This window comes from Cyclopterus lumpus, chromosome 15 (assembly GCF_009769545.1).
Source record: "Cyclopterus lumpus isolate fCycLum1 chromosome 15, fCycLum1.pri, whole genome shotgun sequence".
Classification (NCBI taxonomy): domain Eukaryota; kingdom Metazoa; phylum Chordata; class Actinopteri; order Perciformes; family Cyclopteridae; genus Cyclopterus; species Cyclopterus lumpus.
The window spans coordinates 8997473-9010242 of NC_046980.1; positions in this window are offsets into that span (position 1 = coordinate 8997473).

Sequence of the window (12770 nt, forward strand, 5' to 3'; positions counted from 1 at the left end):
AAAACATTTAAGGAGCTATGACTCAACATGCTTCAGGATACCAGAGAATCCACAATGGCTGCTAATCCCCAACCAAAGCCAGAGGCAGCCCAAGGCAGCATAAGCTCTCCGGTCCTCCCTGCTATCACCTCCCTATTTACTGCCATGCCATCCCTACGGCGCCTTCAGCCACTCTCCTCTTTCTCCTTTCCATCCGCTAATCCGCTTTAAGGACATTACCTGCTAACATATCCAGTCAGAATGTATAAAAGCCCAGCTATCTCTTTACTGCCATCGGCGGCACGCTAAATAGGCCATTAATGGAGGAAGGCGAATGGGGGATATCGTGGTTTTGACCCCAAATACGATTCAGATCCTGGTCTTGCTGAGTGGCTGTCTGAGGTGTAGCATGTGTCGGTCACAATGGAGCTGAGGGACAGGAAGGGGATGATGGTGAAAGAGCTAAAGTTGCATTGGCCTTCAGTGTTTGAAATGTTTTAAAAGATCAAATGTTTTCTGTGCTATTTGTGAGGCGTTTGTTATACAGTTAAAGGCCAGGTTTCAAACTCGGGAAACCAGGAACTGCTGTTGTACCATATCAACTTTCTTTTTAAAAACATTTTATATATTACATTTTTACTTACACTAACATGCTAGACGTTAAAGCACAACTTCACACACTGGTGCCCCCACATGGCACAGAGTGGTAACCGTTGTTTGTGTTATCTACAAATAACGAAGGAGGAAAAAGGGGTAACATATTGGTGATACCATCTCTCGCTAGACGTAAGTTATTAAGTTGCTGTAAAGAAGAAAATATGTGTTTTGATTTTCTTTTTGATTCTTTGTCCAAAAAAATCTCACACCCTATGTTTACTCTCAGCTGACAACCGCTACAACATCCTTATCAGACATTTTGCAGAGTTTGTCCTTACAGGCGGTTAACCTGAAGACCTCCCTGACCAACAGAGTTCAGTCGCTGACTTGGCCCCGGGGCAGGGCAGCTGATCATTTGACTGCTGATGGAGGGCCCCTGACATCACTTTAATGAAACTGCACTCGTGAGCGCTGACAGCTCAGACAGCACACAGCAGCATCACCTCCACCAGGTCAGGCCGAGTGTACAGAGAGCAGAGAGTGCCCTCCGCTGGTCAACACGGGAAATGAGCGCCACGAGGACCAGAAGTGCTCCGGTAAATACAGTCCCCCTGACACTTCCTGTCTCAGTCAACTGTCAAATTGAAGAGTTGAATCACACTTGGGGATCAATCAGTTTGAAAAACAACTAATTAGGTATGGTTATAATCTCAATGGGGGAGCATATTGCCTTATCAGTATTATCTCCCCTCTGGTTACACTGGCCGCCAAAACAAACAGACACAATAACAGTTTCTTCCCAGAGGCCGTTACTCACACACTGTCAATAACCCTCTAACGCTAGAATATCCACTGCTGCCATTATTTATAGTTGTACACGTTTGAAAAGCAGTTATTTTGTATATGTATACTGTACACATTATCTGTCACTGTCAATATAAACACACGCTCTACAGTATCTCTACCTACGTACTGTACATTCCATGTATATCCATTCAGTATTTCTATGCACTATTTGTATTGCTCGACCAAAGTTCTGGCGGAAGAGGGAGAACTGGAAACAGAATAATAATAAGCCCGCCGGATTACATACGTTGTGGCTCTTGCTCCGCAAAGCCACACCGAATAATGTATTATGTCTTACACTTGCTATGTCAAAGGAGTACGTTATTTATTTCATATATGCTTTCATCCACAAGAGGGAAGCACTGTATCAAAGGTGTTGCTATACACTACTTCATTCAGAATGGTGAGAAAGACATGACAAGTGGTGACAGTAAAATGTCTATATTATAATAACCAACTAATAAATGATTTCACAGAATCAAGAAAAACTGTGAACCGAAGCCATTTTGGAAAGATGTTTAAATCATTTAAAAGCTCTTTTCCCCTTAGCATCAGTGCATCCTGGAGCAGCTGTATGTGAATGTAATGAATCGTAGAAGCAGCAGTCCCGACTGTCAGGGAGGAGCAGGGAACAGACAAATCGGCACATCCATCCACCTACACCCCAGACAGTGTGGGTGGATGCATTGGTGCCACTGCTGTGCAACAACAGTGGCTTTTTATCACAGCAAGTCGACAAGTAGACAAAGAAAACAGGACGGATCATCGCAGTAACTTTCTCCACACGCCACGCCACGCAGAGGTGAGACGAGTCAGTGAACCAGCAACACTCAAACACATTTAGTCTCACGCTTCCGTCACGTCTCTATGGTTCAATGATCAGAGGCAAGTAAGACACTGAGTTAGGATGTATCGTGCTAACAGAATGTCTGAACAGCGCTGAAACATCATCAAGGTTTCACGTTTTCATTCCTTTTGACATGTTTCCTTTCTGTCAAAGTATCAGCTGTACCTCTCGGAATGAACACGTTGCATTAGATTTCTAGAAAAATACTCCTCTTTCCCCACTTAAAGCCATTACTTCCAGCGCTGTGGACAATAGATCATCCACAAGTGGAGGGTGTAAACAAATATTTTTCAAAGATTGAACAACCGAGCCAAACAAAGCTGCAACAGAATATCTGCCTCTCACAAGACTCTCTGTGCCTGAGCTGAGATGAGAAAAAAAACAAGTTTGTTGGACAACTGAAAAGGCCATTGACTAGGTAATTACGCCCATCGGTTCGGCACTTCAGAGGTGTAACAAAAGTGTGAAATCAACCACACAAATAACCGCATAAGGAGCGTAGAAGAGAGAAAATATGAAATATTCGAATTAGGCTGAGAAAAGCTACATTTTGTATTTGTAAATCAAGGAAATATCATGTCTTTACCTCAGAGCAGCAACAATGACATAATAAGTATTAGTGTCTGTACGCTGTATATACTGCAAAACACTTAATTTATTTTTAGCAGTACTTAAGTTGGTCAAATGTATTTAACTAGTTTGTGTGCTACTACGAGTACTTGGCCTCCACAGACTGGTTTTACTACAAAACGTCCCCCCAAGAGATGAAAATGCACAAACATTCTTATGATTTAACCGTCGCTCCTCTGAGTCACCAAACTGACGTATTAAAGAATGAATCATGACAGAGGATAAGCAGCTCGGCGTGGATGTGAAGCTCAGTCTACAGTGAGACGGCTGTCCAAGCACTAAACAAACAAAGAATAATACGAAAAGACAGCCTCTGAAGTTGTGCATGAGCCAGTTGGGGCTGCAGCCAAGCGTGTGTTCATTTAGCCAAAGGCCCGAGTCATCCATTGCTCGCACTGCTGTCTGCATCACGCATGTACTGTATAGTATTATTGCTTTACTATGCTCATAAGGATGTTTCAATACCTAGCGTTGTTATGTGCAGCTTGGAACACAGGACCCAAACGCCGTCAACGATGGAAAAGCAACTTTTATTGCTAAACAGGATTCCAAAAAACCAGGATACAAAACATGCACACAAGATCTTCCACGATCTAGACAAGACGAACCGACCAAGGGGAATGACATGAACAGGACTTAAATACAGAGGGCTGGTGCAGGTGATTGGACACAGGAGGAAACAATCAGGAACAGGGCAGACAATCACAGGGACAGGAAGTGAAGAGAAACAGAGGACACGAGAGACAAGGACTTCAAAATAAGACAGGAAACACGAAACAACACTACAGATCCTGACATAACCCCCCCCTCAAGGGGCGGATTCCAGACGACCCAACACAGTCCCCCAGGGTGGGTGAAGGGGAGCCGGAGGCGGGACCAAAAGCCTGGCAGAAGAAGTCCGGGGGACGGGCCGGAGGACGACCACCAGGAGGACTGACCTGCTCCGGAGGACGGGCAGGAGGACGGCCACCAGGAGGACTGACCTGCTCCGGAGGACGGGCAGGAGGACGACCACCAGGAGGACTGACCTGCTCCGGGGGATGGGTAGAAGGGCGACCACCAGGCGGACGGAAGGGCTCTGGGGGACGGGCTGAAGGACGGCCACCAGGCGGACGGAAGGGCTCCGGGGGACGGGCAGGAGGATGGCCACCAGGCACATAGACCTGCTCCGGGGAACGGGCAGAAGGGCGACCACCAGGCGGACGGGCTGAAGGACTGCCACCAGGCAGATAGACCTGCTCCGGGGGACGGGCAGAAGGGCGACCACCAGGTGAACAGACGGGCTCCGGGGGAACCCCAGGAACAGAAGCCGGAAGCGGCCATGGTGGCGACCGAACACAGGGAGCCTGAGTCGGCCGGGGCGGCGACGTGACCCGGGGAACCGGGGTCTGCCGGGGCGGCGACGTGACCCGGGGAACCGGGGGCGGCCGGGGCGCCGACGGGACACGGGGAGCTGGGATCGGCCGGGGCGCCGACGGGACACGGGGAGCTGGGATCGGCCGGGGCGCCGACGGGACACGAGGAGCTGGGGTCGGCCGGGTCGCCGACGGGACACGAGGAGCTGGGGTCGGCCGGGGTGCCGACGGGACACGAGGAGCTGGGATCGGCCGGGGCGCCGACGGGACACGAGGAGCTGGGATCGGCCGGGGCGCCGACGGGACCCGAGGAGCTGGGGTCGGCCGGGGCGCCGACGGGACACAGGGAGCTGGGGTCAGCCGGGGCGCCGACGGGACACGAGGAGCTGGGATCGGCCGGGGCGCCGACAGGACACGAGGAGCGGGGGTCGGCCGGGGCGCCGACAGGACACGGGGAGCTGGAGTCGGCCGGGGCGCCGACAGGACACGAGGAGCTGGGATCGGCCGGGGCGCCGACGGGACACGAGGAGCTGGGGTCGGCCGGGGCGCCGACAGGACACGGGGAGCTGGAGTCGGCCGGGGCGCCGACGGGACACGAGGAGCTGGGATCGGCCGGGGCGCCGACAGGACACGAGGAGCGGGGGTCGGCCGGGGCGCCGACAGGACACGGGGAGCTGGAGTCGGCCGGGGCGCCGACAGGACACGAGGAGCTGGGATCGGCTGAGGCGCCGACGGGACACGGGGAGCTGGGGTCGGCCGAGGCGCCGACGGGACACGAGGAGCTGGGGTCGGCCGGGGCGCCGACGGGACACAGGGAGCTGGGGTCGGCCGGGGCGCCGACAGGACACGGGGAGCTGGAGTCGGCCGGGGCGCCGACAGGACACGAGGAGCTGGGATCGGCCGAGGCGCCGACAGGACACGGGGAGCTGGAGTCGGCCGAGGCGACGACAGGACACGAGGAGCTGGGATCGGCCGGGGCGACGACAGGACACGAGGAGCTGGGATCGGCCGAGGCGCCGACGGGACACGAGGAGCTGGGGTCGGCCGAGGCGCCGACGGGACACGAGGAGCTGGGATCGGCCGGGGCGCCGATGGGACACGAGGAGCTGGGGTCGGCCGGGGCGCCGACGGGACAGCATCGGCAGGAACCGGCGGGGACTGCGGCCGAAGCAGGACCCTGTCTAACGCCTGGAGGGACTCCATCATGTCCCGGAAAGCGTCCTGGGACAAGGCAAAGGAAGCAAGGGCCGGCCGGAAGTCCAATAGGTCCCAGGAGGTTGGGGTTGGCCGGAACACGGAGGCGGCAACAGGAACAGGCGAGGGCTGCAGCACGGAGGCGACTGCGGGAACCGGAGTAGTCTGCGGCACAGAGGCGGCAGCCGGAACCCTCCACCGACGCGGTCCGGAGGTTTGCGCCCCCCACTCCGGGGCTGGGCCTGGGTGACCTCTGCCCCTGGGGCTACGAGGCCCCCCATAAGCCAAACGGGTCCCGTTGAAGGGGTCTGGTGCCGAGACCCTATGGGGGTTGTAGTTCCCCTTCTGGAGGCTACGAGGGCCCCCATAGGCCAAGCGGGTCCCTTCGAAGGGGTTTGGTGCCGAGACCCTATGGGGGTTGTAGTTCCCTTTCTGGAGGCTACGAGGGCCCCCATAGGCCAAGCGGGTCCCTTCGAAGGGGTTGTAGGCTGGGTCCATTCTTGGTCGGTTCGTTCTGTTATGTGCAGCTTGGAACACAGGACCCAAACGCCGTCAACGATGGAAAAGCAACTTTTATTGCTAAACAGGATTCCAAAACAGGATTCCAAAAAACCAGGATACAAAACATGCACACAAGATCTTCCACGATCTAGACAAGACGAACCGACCAAGGGGAATGACATGAACAGGACTTAAATACAGAGGGCTGGTGCAGGTGATTGGACACAGGAGGAAACAATCAGGAACAGGGCAGACAATCACAGGGACAGGAAGTGAAGAGAAACAGAGGACACGAGAGACAAGGACTTCAAAATAAGACAGGAAACACGAAACAACACTACAGATCCTGACAAGCGTGTTCTTTTTTATTATTTAAGTTGACAGATATTGTCCTTGTAGAAACTAATTACCACACAAATTGACGGTTAGGGAAACACACGCATAGATTTAAAGCTGTGTGTGCTAGATAATAATAGAATAAAACCAGCCAGCTTCAGAAACATGCATTACGGTTCTGACATGTACTATCATGATGCCACATTAGGACTCCCTGCTTAATATACAACTTTAAAAAAAACACTGAGAGCTGCTTCCTGTCAAACTGTAAAATAAGTCAGTTGATTTTACAGTGGAAAACTGTTAAATCACAACAGCAAGAGATTATATTCAGTTTCTATGACAGTAAAACACTGTAAATATATATTTATCATGTACTTCTTGTAAAAAATAAATGTTGTCACTGTTAATTGTACTAAACATTGTACTGATAATGGAAATACACCGTAATATGAACAACAATCAATACCGTAATTTTAGCATTTTTTCAAAACTGCAATCAAAACTCACCAAACTAAATCTTTTAACCTGTGATGCTAGTTATGTCATTTATCTGCTTTGTTTATATTATTAATGCTTTTACAGTTCCTGTTTATACCATGTGAAGTGCCTTTGAGTACCTTTTAGAGCGCTGTACAAAATAAATGTATTGTTATTATTATCCTAATCATCTTGTGACTAACTAACCATATCATGGCAGAGAAAGTGTAACAATCTGCTCCTGCAGGTTAATGAAGCAGCAACTGTGCAAGTAGGTAGAGGCTAAGCAGACAAATCAATATTGAAGTCAGTTTAAATTCGCTAATTCATAAAACTATACACAAAACCGACAATGCAGACAATTCATGATATTTCTTGGTTTGCAGAAAAATGCCTGACTACAATTTGTTCTTGAAAGCAGGCTGAAATTATTAGGTCTCACAAATGTTCTACCTGTTCCAGCTGGCCCATGGAAACTTCTAAAATGTCTGCAGGAACGAAGAAACACAGCCTTGCTCTCACACCTTAACCACCCGTTATTTTCCGTTCATTTAAAGGGTTTTGAAAAGGCATCAAAAGACAAAACAGGGGAAGAGTTTTCTTGTCTCTTCTGCTACATTTCCAGCACCAGCAGGATGTGCACTGCCTAATCAGCACCAAACTGCAGACATACACAGTTAGCAACTACAGTGGAAGATGTAACAGGCGGAGGGACACATTTGTTTCTGGTGCCCATGGAGCCCAAAACAGAGCTGAAGGGAGATAAAAAAATGTACATATTTATCTGGAGGTCTGAAACACAACTCCAAATGAATGATAATGTTGCTCCATGTCTGCTGGCTAGATGGGATAATAATAATCCTAAACGTAACTTTTCATTTCTGACATGTTTGCCACAACAAATTCATAGTCATATAATATGTCAGTGTTGTGTTTACAGCTTATTCTGCTGTCCCTAAGCAGCGAAACAAATCTAATTCAGTCAGCGATTGCATAAAAAAACGCCAAACTGAGCAGCCCAGACAGGAATATTCATGTTTATCACTTTAGACATTTGCAACTTAGTAAGCACTTGCTAGACAGCGCCACAATAAATGAGCTTATTTTTTGGGATTCATACCAATGCGAATGATTAAACACTGAACATTAATACATTGATATTTCGCAGTATAGCAAACTGAACAGCCAGCAGCACAACATTACCTGCATGCGGCAGCCATGAACACCAACATGTAATGCACATTATAATTGAATCTGAACGGCAGCCAAGCCGGACCTGGAAATATATAGCCAACAACAATGCAGCCATATAGCTTCCTGGCATTGACATGCAAACCCAACCGGAACTGAGCCAAAACATGCTATTTTAGTGAATGAAAGCCCGTGAGTAAACTTAGCCTCAAACTGTCTCTGGTTATATTGGTTTGATCTTTCATGTAGAAGAGTAGTGAAGGTAGCTGGTAGATCACCAGGTAGAGCATTAAGGCTGAGTCCTTACCGCAGCGGCCCAAGTTCAAGTCCCGCCCACGGCCCTTAGCTGTCATCCATTCCCATCTCTCTCGTGCCCTTCCATTTCTATCATTATCAAACAAAGCAGAAATGCCAAAAATGTATTTTAAAAAAAAAAGAACAGTGGGGAAATATAGTTCACCAAAGTTTATAAAACAACAATGCACAATGTAAATCACTTCTGGGTTTATTGAGATGAAAATACATTTGCTGTAAATGTGAATTATTTTGCAAAGGATTATATGTATGGCCGTGTGTAGCTGTAACCTTTCACTTCATTAACTCAAAGTCTGGAGGCAAATGAAGTTAAACGTTATCCTATCTAAGGGAGCACTGCAGAGACGTGATGCTTAGTTAAAAAATAATAATTAATATGCAGTTACACCGTCTGTTCCTTTACTTTGTAGAAAGGGCAGAAGTGAAAAGCCTCTCGCTCTCTCTCTCTTTCTCTCTGGGGAATTAATTAAAAATCTGCGCAGCCATTATTGGCAATCTTTCATTGCTGATAATTTATAAGACAGCTTGACAGCTGAACATGTGACCACTGTTGTAACAAATAGACTGGTTTCTCTTATCCTTGTAGCCGGACAGAGAAGAGAGCTCTTTCAATTAAGCACTATAGATCACATCAGTGATTTTGGTCCTGGAACTAATCTGAGGCAAATCACTTTTTGCAAATGAGTAATTTTAACTTCCATCTTCACTAGGGGGTCTCATAGAGCATGTTAATTGAAATGTTGAAAGAGCTTGTCTGTGACAGTGGCAAATGAGTCTATTCTGTATTCAAAGAATAGGTGAAAGTACTAATTTATTATAAAGGTCATATATCACAGTCTTCTCATAAAAAGCTTACATCTTTTTGGATGTTCTGTTTTGTTTACAGTGTAGATCCCTCTACCATAGCTCTATGGATGATAGTGAATCATTTACGTCTTCTCCCATCAGCAGGACGATCTCGGACATCACACCAGACCTGAATCAAAAAATACTTTAGTTTGATCTAAACTACTGGAACACTTTAACAGGGGAGAAGGTTTTGATTGAGGCAAATCACAGGAAAGCATATTCTTACTACACTGTCCACTGCTTACTTGACAATGTGTACATATGATGAATGGATGTAAAGCTCAGTACATCCTGAACTGCAATAACACCCACAGAGCCATATGCTGTATTATTATCAGGGGTGAAATATAACTACATTTATTCTTTATAAGAATAAATAAGTAGTGTTGGGTACTTAAGTGCAATGATGACTTTACTATTTTCTTTTTATGCTATACTCTTTCAAGATACTCAGGAAATGTTGTACTTTATACTCCACGTCATTCTGTTCACAACTATAGTTCAACTTTACTTTGCAAAATAAGATTTTACACACAACATGCATGTTCACTTAGTTTATAAAATATGACACACTGATTTAGATTTAATTACCTACATTTGCTGCGACCTTAAGATGCTGCTCAGACAGTAAAACGGCCATATCAATAATATAATATATATAGCGTTAATATGTGCCGTTTTAGGTGGAAAAGACCATTTGTTTACAGTTTTACAGGGCTAATAATCCGACTAGGTTACCTGTTCTTATCACTGTGTTGTTATACTGGTTAGTTCCCGGAGTATGTGCTGCCAGTGTGGGTCCGGTAAACTGTTAGCTACTTTTCACCACATTGTCCTGCTTTCAAGTTGTGCAATCCTCTCGGAAAGATGGTTCTTGAAAGTCAACCGGACATTATCTCTTCCGAATAACACACGCATGCTCGCGTCTCTTCTCTCACAAGCTAACAGCCGCAATATCCCGCAGCTTGTTGGCACCTCAATGTTTAATATTGAGCTGTTGCTCTTAATGCAATCTTTTAATTGTGTGTTTAAAAACATAATCACACTTTTCACGTATGCTAGTTCATGGTGACCGCGGTTAACGTTACCTTGCTACCTAGCTAGCCGAACTACGAGCCAACGACGACAACAGTATTGGCAAACAGCCAATCAAAAAGCAGCTGGGCAACAGGTAAAATAAGTGTGACTTCCGCTTTCATTGCTGAAGACTTTGAGCATGGCCATTGTGGTTTTACCACACTCAACACTTGTCATTGCAGCATGAATCTATCCTATGGATGTAGGTCTACCCAAACTTAGCATCCTCTGGAACCAAACGCATTTCAAACACCTGCATAGTTTTAAGTGTCTTAAAGGAGGTCCCCCAAACTCAATATATTTTATTCACTGTAGAAATTCAGAATGTGTCTTTTTATCCTGCTGCATAATATGTCCAAGCATCCTGAGGACACTGCTCCTAAAACCTGAATGAATATCTCACACACCTTAGCTTTGCATGCATACCTGCCTGGCTGGCTGACTGGTGGGGATTTCAGCCTGTAGGCATCCTAAACTTTAATAGAGACCAATCCTATAGACTACGAGTAACAAAGGAAAGCACCTAAATTATGAACACTATGTGGAAATACAAACATCCCTTTGACCGTAGAATGTTTTATTAAGGATATTATTGGAGCGGTATGGGCTTACTACAGAAGTTGCATTGAATAAATATGGCAATAACATCACAACTAATTATGACTGAAACAGTAGGCTATAACCTGCTCAAAGAAAGAATACATACATACATAGGTAGAGAGATAGCTTGGATTGTGTGTGTAAAAAGTGTGAGTTTTGTGTTATACTGCCCATGCCGTTCCTGCACAAGGTTGCAACATTGTTGAAGAATTCATGTACCAACACCTGCTCTCACATACCACACAATTAAGCATTGTATTAAGCAGGTAAGAGGCTGATTCATTATTTTGTCTCAGCCTGACTGAGAGGTGCAATCAGCATATACAAAATATAAAGAGTTATTACAGTAATAATTAAATCAACCCTTTTTTCGCAGATTTTAGCATAACAGACCATGAAATTACCATATTATTGTGTGCATATTTTCCAACTTGTCACACCATCATTGAGTCCACCCGCACCTTCTCCATCAGAATATTGTATGCTGCAACCACTGGCAATGACAAGGTTTGCTCTGCGGAGAAGGTGATTGATTGACTGTGAGCTATTCTTTATTCATGTTCTTCACTCTTGCAGTACTGCCTGTATATCCTTAATATGTTTATTGTATGACATTATGATTACCGCTGTTTATTGTATGCACCAAACACCAAGGCAAATGCTTTGCATGTGAATAACTTGGCAATAAACCCCCTATTCTGATTTAGTGTCAGGTATGTGGTATTTATGCTTAGGAGTTGATGACAGTAATGGATGCAGGTGAGGTGAAGGTGAAAGACAGGAAACACTGAGGACAACTCCAGGGCATAGAGAGCAAAGCATGCTCTCGAACAATGAAAAAGTCACATGCTCACATCACAGGTTAAAGGTGCAGACCAACTGGCTGTTGACAAGTGTTACGGACTCTTTAATCAGGCAAAGGCTCTAATGGAGACCGAAACATAAAACGGACGCCTAGACCTTACTGTACGACGTAAGCAACGTGTAACCAGAGTCAAATTCCATGTCTGTGTACACACACACGGATGTGTACACACACATGGAAGCTGATTCTGATTTATGCAATGCATAAATCCAGAATGATATTGGTTGATGAATATCTAAGATAATAAGGCTTACCATTAAAACCACATCAGCCCCACATTCTGCTGCCAGTGGGTGGGGCTTTTCTCGTTGCAGGGGGCATTTTTCTGCATCTGCACATTTTGCTCATAATAGTTATGCATGTAATGTAAACATGTTAATGCAGGACTTTAACTGAATATTTCTTCACCACAGAATACTTTTGGCCTTGTGACCCTAACCTTTCTTCTGCATAAATGACAGCAGAGTTGGTAATTATTGTAAATTCCTCTGGTGCACATATTGCTGACAACACACAAACACACACACACACAAACACACACACACACACATGCACACGCACACACTAGCATCTGCATTGCAATGAGCCAAAAACCACAGTATGGTCCCCAAGGCCAGAGGCTGTACACACAAAGTGTCCTGTAGACCAGAGGTGGGGGTTTCCTGCTTTCCTGTGGACTAAGACTCTGATTAAGGTAGTCAAGCAACACTACGTCCATATAAGGCTTTGAACGCTACACATATGAAGCTATGTACATTTTTGCTGCTTCGAAAATCGTATTATATATATAAGTGTCGACGGTGATTCTGTCAGACACTGACTTGCGAAATAAATGTAAAAAATACTGACGAATTACACTGCACGATTTTAATACGGATGAACTTGGGCATGTTATGTAGGGTATTACTTGCACGAATCATCTCATTACCAATAACTTCTGTGTTCAACGTGATGCGTGTGACATCAGCCTCGCCACCAACCACGCATTTGTGCGTGGTGCTTCTATTTTCTGCTCCAAAAAAAAAAGCTATTTTTGAACAGGGGTGCACCGACGTGCTATAGACTCTGACAGAGAAGACACTATAAGTAGCTTCAAAGCCCGAAAGCT